The 11,671-nt window shown below is 43.8% G+C and overlaps 1 pseudogene; it reads left to right on the forward strand.

Moving 5' to 3' along the window:
* LOC146822479 (uncharacterized) overlaps nt 1-9,756 on the forward strand; it is a 282,668-nt pseudogene extending 272,912 nt beyond the window's left edge.
* Nucleotides 9,757-11,671: the final 1,915 nt, after the last annotated feature.

The following is an 11,671-nucleotide window of genomic DNA, read 5'->3' on the forward strand; positions in this document are numbered from 1 at the left end:
GCAAACCCCAAATAAGGACAGGGGATGTGCCAGCCTGCCAACCCCACCCCTCTCGCCATCTTGAAGATGCACAGCCCTACCCAATCAGGATTAGGCTACTGCCCCCCTCCCACAGGAGAGGGGCGGGATAGGGGGTGTACCCACCCCAGGACAGAGACCCATTCATAGCAGGCACCCAACGGAGTGTTAAAAAACAGGTAAAATTAGCACCATCATACTGCTTAACGTTATCAAATACCCACAAATAAAATAATCAGGTGACTCTTATTCTCTTGGGTTAAATATGTCCATACCCGGCATTTGCCTTTATGTAATAAAGCATTCTCGTTGTGTCCTTAATAACTGCATAGTATTCATTTTCTAAAACAAATCCAGGATTGCTTTAAACTGTATCCCTGTAAGCCCCATACACCAGAAACACAATCAATACGCTTGCTTATAAATTCATTGTAAAACACACAATTGCCTTCACATCCATTAACCACTAAATGCATAAGTAAAAAATATTTATATTTACACTAATAGCTCCAACTCTAAAAAATGCGAGACCTAGTGCATTGCAAATGCTTGTTCTTTCTTGGTGTTGTGCAGCATTGGGAAAGCCTATATGTCTAAAAGGTGAGACTTCTTGATTTTGCCAATGTGTGTTTATTGTGGTTGTAAACCTCCTGTACCTTGTGTAGATCTGGTCAGAGCCTCTGATCTCTGGAGTTACACTATGTGAAAGATGCTCAGATTATTGTCCGGGTCCTATCACGTGCTCTCTGATAGTATAAAGGACTCCCTTGCAACAATTGATTATATTTCCCGCCGTTATTGTGATGCTCTTTGTTGTGTTATATAGGAAAAACAGTGGTTCCTTTGGAATGATATAGAATGAGGTTATGATACATAGGCACAATCGTAATCTAGAGGGTTAGATAATGGCAGAGCGCGAAGGCACCACTAACACACCGATTCCAGTGTTGTATATTTTATGGACTTTTTAAACAATACAGTTAGGAGTAAACATTAAACATCAAAACAAAATTTGTGCATAGTGTCCCAAGTGACAAAGGGAACCTAAACCTAAGTGACAATGTGAATATTATATACAAGGTTTACACAGTTTGTACAAGTCGACCATTAGCAAAATAATTCCATGTGAACAGCTGCTATGTACAGTGATATGTGCTGGGAAAATGGTTCTCTTCTGTTTGTCGACGACGTTTCGACCCTCAAAACAATGTGGGGTCTCTACAGGACTACTGATGAAGGGAGATCTAAATGGGAATGAAATAAAAAGAGCATAAGGCTCATAGACCGACACAAATGCGAAAAAAGGAAAATAAAGGCGGTTGGATAAAAGGTACCTGAATTTATGATTGTGCAGCCTTGTGAAAATGATGTGCCACACGTGAAGAATAGAGGAAAAGGGTTTACTCACTTGAGGACCCATCTGGGTACTATGATTGTGAGAAAAGAAGCAAAGAAGAATGTTGCAATTACTGATAATTGGACAATGCGCTGTGTATAATCAAATACGAGTTTCACCAAGGTTCTTACCTCAATGTGAGGACAGGCTGTCAATCCAATAGGGTATGTAGATAGGCCAGAGGGGCTCAATTAATTTTACGCCACAGCCGTAGCGTTGTAGAATCCCTTTGTGGATTAACAGTGACAATGCACTGGGAGTTTCTCTGGAAATTCAAATAATAATGATCTAGGGGTCAGTATGCTAAAAAAAGAGCTGAGCGCAAGGGCTAAGTGGCCTGGATGTGCCATTTCTTACCTCAGTAGAAGATTAGAAAAGTGGGACAGCGCTCTGCGTGTAGATTCAGAACAAGCATTGAAAATGCAATAGGTCTCGCCTTTGATGAAGATAAAGCCATTTGCTTTGCTAATGGTATTGTATAGCGAAGCAAGTGGCTTTAACTTAAAAGGCAAGACCTAATGCATTTTCAATGCTTGTTTTTTGTTAGCCTTGTGTGGGAGAAGAGGGCAGGCAGAAAATTGCTTCCGGCCCTTCCGCTGTATACATAAAAGTGCTTTTGCGCTACTTCGTTTTCCCTTAAAACATCCCTCACCGTCAGCAAACTTTCCACATACACCACACACACACACCCTAATTATTAATTCAGAACAACCCTCAGACCCAGATTTTCACCGCACTGTCATTTGTAAACACCAAATGCTCTGGCTATACAAATGCGAGACTTGCTGCATTGCAAATGCTTGTTAGATTATAAGATTTTGTCGAGTTGACCACATCATAGGATTATTCATAAAATAACACCATGTATTTTGCTTTTTTTTGTAGATTTATATAGCGCGAAGACGACCCGAAGGTATTGGACCGCTTTACACAAGCACCATATTTACATTAAACTGATTTACTTACACTGCCGACTTTGGTGCAGAAAACTAGAGTTCGAGCCTCGAGGTCGCGCCCACATCCTGGGATTCTGGGCAAATCACTTAATCTCCCCGTGCCTGAATGTGTAATGTAAATACGGTGCTCATGTAAAGCACTCCAATACCTTCGGGTCGGGTTTGCGCTATATAAATATGCAAATCAACATTACACATTCAGGCATGGGGAGATTAAGTGATTTTCCCAGAATCACAGGGTGTGGACGTGACCCTGAGGCTCGAACCCTGGTTTCCAGCACCAAAGTCGGCAGTCTAGCCGACGGACCATATCCCCTCCCCAATTGAAATTGCTTTAAGTACGTTTGTCTTGGTGTGAAAAACGTAAACAACTACGATGTATTTAAAACAATAAAATGAATGGAAATGGGACATTTGGAATTTCTGGTCACCGGTAAAAGAGGCAGTTCGCCCCAGTCAAATTACTCCCACATTCTTACTGGACCATGAGACCCTAGTAATAACAACTTCCTTACCACGTGTTCGGCCTCGAGCTCTCGCTGCAGTTTTTCTCTCAATTTCTCCGCACAAAGGATCCCGGTAACCGCCACCTTTCTGCGGCAAAACCAAATGACTTTACTCACAGTCCTAACACTGTGTTAGCTCATGCGAGTCAAGCCTCGACCTTACATATGTGATGTCCTTCCATTACGACTGGTTCGCACAAGCAAAGTGATAGTGGGGGACATTTTACATTGGGAGGATTCAACAATTTAAAGGCCGAGACCATGGGCTCTCGCTAGGGAGAAGTTATTTACCCCTATAGAGTGGAGAAGAGATGGGCAGGGGCATTCCGGTAATTGTAGAATGGGTTGTTCACATACTTTCACTGAATTGAAACACCCGTATCAATAATCTTTTATGCAAATTTGTAGGATAAAATTCAGTACCTCTTTTAAAAGTCCCGTACTTGCAAGCGGCGGCCATTTATTTACAGTTTCATTTGTGGTTTTACTTTTACGAAGAGCAACAAGGGCGGCCATCGTAGAGCGTGAGTATGGTTACATTTGGCTAACATGTTCGATTTAGACAGGAGACTATATTTTTAAAGCCAGATATGGCTTTTTTGTAACTGTCTCCTGCCTAATAGTGCCCTTATTCCAATGTTAGGTAATGGGTAAAGAAAATGCATTCCCCCGATTATTATTTTTTTCCCCATTACCTCCTTTTTTGTGAACTCGACCCGGACCAGACCGTTACATTACACAAAAGGGGAGGGACAGAAGATGTGCACGCGGCGGCGGAAAAAAACAGGCCTCGCCTGTAAAAAGGTTTCTTATCTTTATGGGGCCATGTGTTTGGCCCCATAAAGATAAGAAACCTTTTACCACAAACGTAAGGAAAGCGAGCCAGTCCAACTGGGACGGCTCTAAAAGAGAAAAGTGTACGTCAGTGGAAGCTCTTTTCTAATGGCTGGCCACCATTTAGCATAAACGGTGACGCCAGCCAATGGAAAAGAGGGGCGGGGCTGCAACCCCGCTAGTGAAATCTACCCTAAATCATTAAATCTCGCCAGCGAGACTGCGCATGTCTGCGCAGCCTACGCCAGGCGAGACCTAAAAAGCAGCGTCAGTCAGCTTGATCGGGTACAATGACAGATATCCTAATCCAGAGAAGATTGTTATATACAAGGTTTCCTGCTCTTTTTGCCAAGGGAAACAGGCAGACCTAGTTAAGGAAAACCGCAGCACTGAGCAACCCGGTGCTACGGTTCCGTGATCGGTAAAGAGTGAAAAAAGACCTCAGTGGGAGGTAAAGAACTAGAAGGTGTGGCACAATGGTGGTGTTGCTGCACTAATGACAGTGGTGAATTCTCTGTTAATAGGTGGAAAATAAGGCACAATATCGGTGATGGTTACTAAATAGGGAAGAACAGGTACAATCACATATATACTTTATATATTTACAAAAATCCAAATTTCACCGGTATTTGACATATGCAATCACGCATGCTGAGCACTTCATGGAGTTTGAACATTGTATGCGTGCAGACATTTCACAGTTGTAATTCTTAGTGAACACGTATTTCATGAAAATAGATCTAATATATACAGTTCAAATGTCACAGCAAAAATGAATTAAATAAAGCTGTTGGAGCAAGCATAGTCGGGTGTCAGATGACATACAGGTGTATTCAGGCCACAATTGTTATATCACAGACAATTGATGACATCTTTCTGATGTGGACAGGAAGTGAGACAGACTTTGGCACTTTTCTCACGTACCTCAACACCATCCAGACCCATCTCACATTTACATCCTCAGTACATAAATCCACCATCGCATTCCTTGATTTAAACATCAATCATGACAAAGGGAGACTATACACTTCCCTCCATAGGAAACCCACTGAAAAGAACACCCTCCTTTCATACCAAAGTCAACATCCACCTGCACTAAGGGATGGACTGCCCTTCGGCCAATTCCTTAGGATACGCCGCAATTGTACCCTTAAAACAGACTACATGCGAGAGGCGGAGATACTAAGGACCAAACTAGTCACAAGAGGGTACCCCAATAGACTTGTATAAAAGTCTCTCAAACGCGCCTGGCACTGCCCCAGGGAAGATCTTCTTAAGACAAATGAGAAACCCAACCTTAACAAGATTGTATGTGTCACCACCTTTGGCACACACACCAATCAAGTCTGCAACCTGATAACCAAAAATTGGAATATTAACCAGAGTATTGATCTTACAATAGACACACCTCTGTTTGCCTACAAACAAGGAAAAAATCTAAAAGATCATCTGGTCAGGTCATCAACAGAATTAATCACCAAGAGGATAAACACACTGACTACTGCATGGGGCCTACCCAAAAGGAAAGGACACCACAAATGTGGCAACTGTGTATCCTGCAATTTCATGTTCAAAACCAACACATTTGAACATGGTAGTGTAAAACACGATTTACAATCATTCTCTAACTGCAATACAAAGAATGTTGTTTATTGCATATGGTGTCCATGTGGCCTCCCCCATATTGGACAAACACAGCAACCGGTCAAGGCTCGCATTGGCCAACATCGCAGCCGTATACGCAGATCAGTGGAAAAGGCACCACTTGTGTCTCATTACAATGTAAAAGGTTGTACTGCTGATGAAATAAAGTGGCAAGTAATTGAGATCGCCACTCTTCCAGAAAGAGGAGGTGACATCCTTCAGATACTCCCAACGGAATTAATGCCGCTGGATAGACAAGGTGAATTCAATAAATGAAGGGCTTAATTCTGCTGAGGAATGAGGAGGATATGTCACTACCCTTTGCTAAACAACTGTCTGTGATATAACAATTGTGGCCTGAATACACCTGTATGTCATCTGACACCCGACTATGCTTGCTCCAACAGCTTTATTTAATTCATTTTTGCTGTGACATTTGAACTGTATATATTAGAGCTACTCTCATGAAATATGTGTTCACTAACTAAGAATTACAACTGTGAAATGTGGGCACGCATACAATGTTCAGACTCCATGAAGTGCTCAGCATGCGTGATTGCATATTACAAATACCGTCGAAATTTGGATTTCTGTAAATATATAAAGTATATATGTGATTTTACCTGTTCTTCCCTATTTAGTACCCATCACCGATATTGTGCCTTAATTTCCACCTATTAACAGAGAATTCTCCACTGTCATTAGCGCAGCAACACCACCATTGTGCCAAACCTTCTCGTTCTTCACCTCCCACTGAGGTCTTTTTTCACTCTTTACCGATCACAGAACCGGAGCACCGGATTGCTCGGTGCAGCGGTTTTTCCTAGCTAGGTCTGCCGGTTTCCCTTGGCAAAAAGAACGGGAAACCTTGAATATAACAATTCTTTCTGGATGAGGATCTCTGTGATTGTACCTGATCAAGCTGACTGACGCTGCTTTTTCTGAATCGTTTTTGCTGGCTTTAGGACTCTGCACCTGTTACCACTGCTAGTCAGTGCTAACATGTTTGTGCTCTCTCCCCTAAACATGGTAACATGGGCTCCTACTCAGTTGGTATATTTAATTTGCTTATGTCCCTAGTAAAGTGCACTACATGTGCCCAGGGCCTGCTAATTATTTGCTACTAGTGGGATGTAGCACTGACCGTGCCACCCACATATGCAGCCTGAAATCATGCCTCAGGCCTGCCACTGCAGTGCCTGTGTGTGAAGTTTACTGCCGCATCGACTTGGCATTTAAAGCTAATTGCCAAGCCTAAAACTCCCCTTTTATTACATATAAGTCGCCCCTTGGTAACCCAAAGGGCAGAACGCTATACTTCTATGTTTTACATGTCCTGGTAGTGACAAACAGCTAAAGTACTTTTTTACTGCTGTAAGGCCTACTCCTGTCATTGGCTAGAACTGGGCATTCCTTAGAATACCTTTAAGCTGTAATTCCTGATTGGAAAGGAGTATGTGTTATGTTATTTGTATTTGTAGAGCGCACGGCTACTCAAGAGTGTCCCGGCGCTGTGTGCTGCTTGGGAACCCATCCTGGCTTTCCCTGTGAGATGGTCCCTACTGGGCATCTCCAAGGTGAAGACAAGCATCCCCGGCGCGGTGGGGCCGTTTGTGGAGATTAAGCAAGCTATTGCCCAGAGTTGCTGAGCGGGATCCCTGGTTAGAGTAGGCACCGAGGCGAGAATTATCGAGTCCGCTGACCTTGGCCCAAGACCCTGCCGCGACGGGAATCGAACCCTGGTCCCGGGCCGACCTCTGCTTCCGTGTCTGCCGCCTCTAACCAGTGAGCCACACCACTCCACTTAGGAGTAGCCTTTTCATGTTTTATATCTTTGCAATGGTAATGAGAAATCCTCTTTACTGGTAAAGTCGGATTTAACATTACTATTTTAGAAAGGCTACTTTCAGAAAGTGGACTTTTTTCTGCTTGTACTGCTCTTTGTGTCTCTAGTACACGTCTGGGCTAGGTGACCGACCCCTTTTTGTATTCCTTCTGGAGAGTCACAGACACTGCAAGGGTTGGGTGTGATTTAGCACTTATCTGCATCCATCTGCATCCCGATGGGTCTTTCTGGGCAAATGGGAGGAAGGGGGCCCACTCTTACCCTTCACAGGGTAGTAGACTGACCACATACAAAGGAATGATAACTCTCTTTGGTAGTCTGGAGTGAGTGCTGGGATTGAAAGAGATACTGGTGCACTTCAAAACCACTCTTTGAAGTTTCCCTCATATCAATGGCCAATTTGGAAGTAAGTGCTGAGTCTCTAGCCCCATCAAATCCGACTCTTATGGATCTACACAGAACCGCTGTCAGAAGAACTGTGGTGCTACACAAAAGACTCAACTGGAGTCTTGGTTAATCCTTGAGTCCACACTCCGCGATAGGAGGGCGTAAAGGAAGGATCGTATGCCCTTGCTCTGCCCATTGCATCTTTACATTGAAAGTGTAATCTAGAATTTCTTCAGCACACTTGTCTATGTGGTCAATTAAATGTCTCATTAAATGCCAATAGATTTTCGTGATGGACCCACCATTTAAACTTATCCAGTGTTTTTTTATTTTTTATTTTCCAACAGGTGAAATAAATACAGTAATGAACAAAAAAGGAGAAGGCATTAAACATCTCTTGTGTAGGAAGTGATGTAAAAACAGTACACCTCGCAATTTCTTCCCTTGAAGGCTAATGCCTCGCCAAAGTCTTTTTCTACAGCAGAAAATCCAAACTTCCCGGTGTGGTCTGTACTTGGCTCTTAGGGATCACCTGATATACATTGACAAAATAACACACTGACATACTGAAACAAGTCTGATAAGGTTCTCACTACGAAGAAAGAGCTAACCTGGATCAGAAAGAACACACAGAAGAGAAACCGTATGAATATATAGAAAATGACAACACATTTATTAGGGAGAGAAATCAAGTGCAACATCAGAATATCATACTGGAGAAGAACCATATTGATGGACTGACTGTGGAAAAGTTTCTTTGCAATGAAAGACCTAATGCAGCATCAGAGTGTCCACGTAGAGGAGAAACCATATACATGCACAGAATGTGGCAAAGCATTTATAACAAATCGACAGTTGAAGCGACATCAAATGGTCCAAACTGGGGAGAAACCATATAAATGTACAGAATGTGACAAAGCATTTGTAACAAATGGAAACCTAAAGCAACATCAGAAATTCCACACTGGGGAGAAACCATACCAATGTACAGAATGTGACAAAGCATTTATAACTAATGGAGACCTAAAACGACATCAGAAAATCCACACTGGGGAGAAACCATATAAATGTACAGAATGTGACAAAGCATTTCTAACTAATGGAGACCTGCAACAACATCAGAAAATCCACACTGGGGAGAAACCATATATATGTACAGAATGTGACAAATCATTCAAAACAAGTAACGGTCTTAAACGACACTACAATATCCACACGGGGGAGAAACCATATGAATGTACAGAATGTGACAAAGCATTTGTAACAAATGGAGCGCTAAAGGGACATCAGAAAATCTACACTGGGGAGAAACCATATCAATGTACAGAATGTGACAAATCATTTAAAATAAATGGAGAGCTAAAGCGACATGAGAAAATCCACACTGGGGAGAAACTATATAAATGTACAGAATGTGACAAATCATTTAAAACAAATGGAGAGCTAAAGCGACATGAGAAAATCCACACTGGGGAGAAAGCATATCAATGTACAGAATGTGAAAAAGCATTTAAAACAAATGGAGAGCTACAACAACATCAGAAAATCCACGCTGGGGAGAAACCATATATATGTACAGAATGTGACAAAGCATTTATAACAATTCGATACCTAAAACAACATCTGAAATTCCACACTGGGGAGAAACCATATAAATGTACAGAATGTGACAAAGCATTTGTAACAAATGGAGCGCTAAAGCGACATCAGAAAATCCACACTGGGGAGAAACCATATAAATGTACAGATTGTGACAAAGCATTTATAACAATTGGAGAACTACAACAACATCAGAAAATCCACACTGGGGAGAAACCATATATATGTACAGAATGTGACAAAGCATTTATAACAATTGGACACCTAAAACAACATCTGAAATTCCACACTGGGGAGAAACCATACCAATGCACAGAATGTGGCAAAGCATTTATAACAAATCAACAGTTGAAGCGACATCAAAAGGTCCAAACTGGGGAGAAACCATATCAATGTACAGAATGTGACTGATCCTTTTTAATCAATGGAGAGCTGAAGCAACAATAGAAGATCTCCACCGGAGAGAGACCATTCAACTGGACTGAATGTGAGAAGGCATTTATTAGAAAGTAGCATCTTATGCAACATCAGATAGTCCACGTAGGAGAGAAACCCTATGAATGTACATAATGCAAAAAGACATTTATTACTAGGCAAAGATAAATACTACATCAGAAATTCCACGCTGGTGAGAAACGATATGGCTGGACTGAATGTGACTTAGCAGTTATTACAAAGCAAAGTTTAAAAATGCATCAATATTCACACATGAAAGAAACCATATAATTGTACAAAATGTGACATAGCATTTTTATTCCAAATGGAGGGTGACCATTCAACTGCACCGCACGTGACAAGGTACTTATTATAAAGGGAGAGTGTTAGAAATGGGATTTCTGGTTGGCTAAGGCTTGCGCCAAAGTCAGGCAGAAACCACCACTCTAGTCAGGGCAAGGAAGTTACACGCCAAAGATAACCCCTGCTCACCCCCTTGGTAGCTTGGCACGAGCAGACAGGCTTATCCCTGAGGCGATGTGTAAAGCGTTTGCGTGCGCACCCAGCAACAACACCCAAGGCCCACCACAAAGGAAACTCCACACAAGGTATTCTATAAAAATAACCTTTGTATTATACACAACACATTAGATAAAAACACACACTCTACAATGTGCCAACAGGCACGGGCAGAATTTACAAGGGATTATATATACAGGGGACAGGGCCACCTGGACCACTGTCAGGAAGTAGCACTTTTTAGAACATAGGAATAATACTGTAGTACAAAATAACATATGTAGCACACAACCAGTAATTACTGGTATCAGGTAAGTACCACCTACGCAACCCTAACCACCTTAGGAAAATATTGCGCAGGGAATCAGGACCTCACTAGCACCACCTGTACTAGGGAGAAAACAACACCTAAGTATCACAATACCTGTAGGGGTCTAAGCACATAAACACATGATGCATAACATTCAGAGGTGTAAAGCAAAGCACATGACGCATAAACACATTCAGAGGTGCAGGAAAGGAACAATGGCGCAACAACTCACATTAGCCACTATCTGTGGCAGTCCCTAGGCCAACTGGCCGTGAAGGGGCAAAGGCGCCCTGTGTCCAGCCAAGTCAGGGTGCGCCTGTGCAGGCTGCGCAAACCAAGGTGCACAAAGCACAACCTACACGTAGCAGTTGCCCACTAAGTGCTGGGCAACTGGAGAGATGCTGGGGCACCACTGTGCCTTCCTAAATAAATATGGCAGGGGTTGGAGCCTCTCCTGGGCTCTAAGAAAACACTTGTGGCCCCCTGAGCCTCGCAGGCTCTGATCAATATTGTGGGGCAAGGTGGGAGTGGCCCGCTGCCATCTGGGGCCACTCAATCGCCAAGGAAATGCCCCCATATGCGTTTGGAGCGTGCACTGCGCTCTCCACAACCAATGCGCTGCCGTTGGAGTCCCTCTGGACTCTGAACATAAATATGCCCTCTGCGTTGGAGCCTCGTGGGCTCGACAAAACACAATCCCCACGTTGGAGCGCCTCGCGCTCAAAGACAATCGCTGCCACAGTCGGTGGAGCCTCGGGGCTCTAGTGACCCCAGAAATAATGCACCCGTTGTGGGAGGGGCCGAGCAACAGGACCAGCGCTGGGCGCTGCCGGGGAGGACCGAACCCAGGGCCCCGTCACACCCCCAGTAGCAGACACTCACCGGGTGAACGCGCAGGTCCCGGCCGACGGCAGCGCTTCGTGGAGTCCCGCTCAGGGACTCGGGAATCCTTCGCCAGCACCGATCCCCGGATCCGCTGGCTTCCTCCGGCGACGCGGGACTCTCCTTTGCAGGCGGAGGCGGGGTAGGCTCCCGCCCTCGTCTTCTGGGTCTCCGTCACAGGAGCGCAGGGTAGGCTCCCGTCTGCTTCCTGTTTGAGGCGAGGCCCCGCCTACGTCCCTCACAGTTTTGCCTGACTTCCTGTGCGTCCCGAACCGGGCTGCAGCGGTGATTTTTCCCGTCACAAGAGGGGTAGGCTCCCTCGTTACAGTGGATGTACGG

The sequence above is a fragment of the Triturus cristatus genome, chromosome 6 (genome assembly GCF_964204655.1).
Source record: "Triturus cristatus chromosome 6, aTriCri1.1, whole genome shotgun sequence".
In the NCBI taxonomy this organism is placed as follows: domain Eukaryota; kingdom Metazoa; phylum Chordata; class Amphibia; order Caudata; family Salamandridae; genus Triturus; species Triturus cristatus.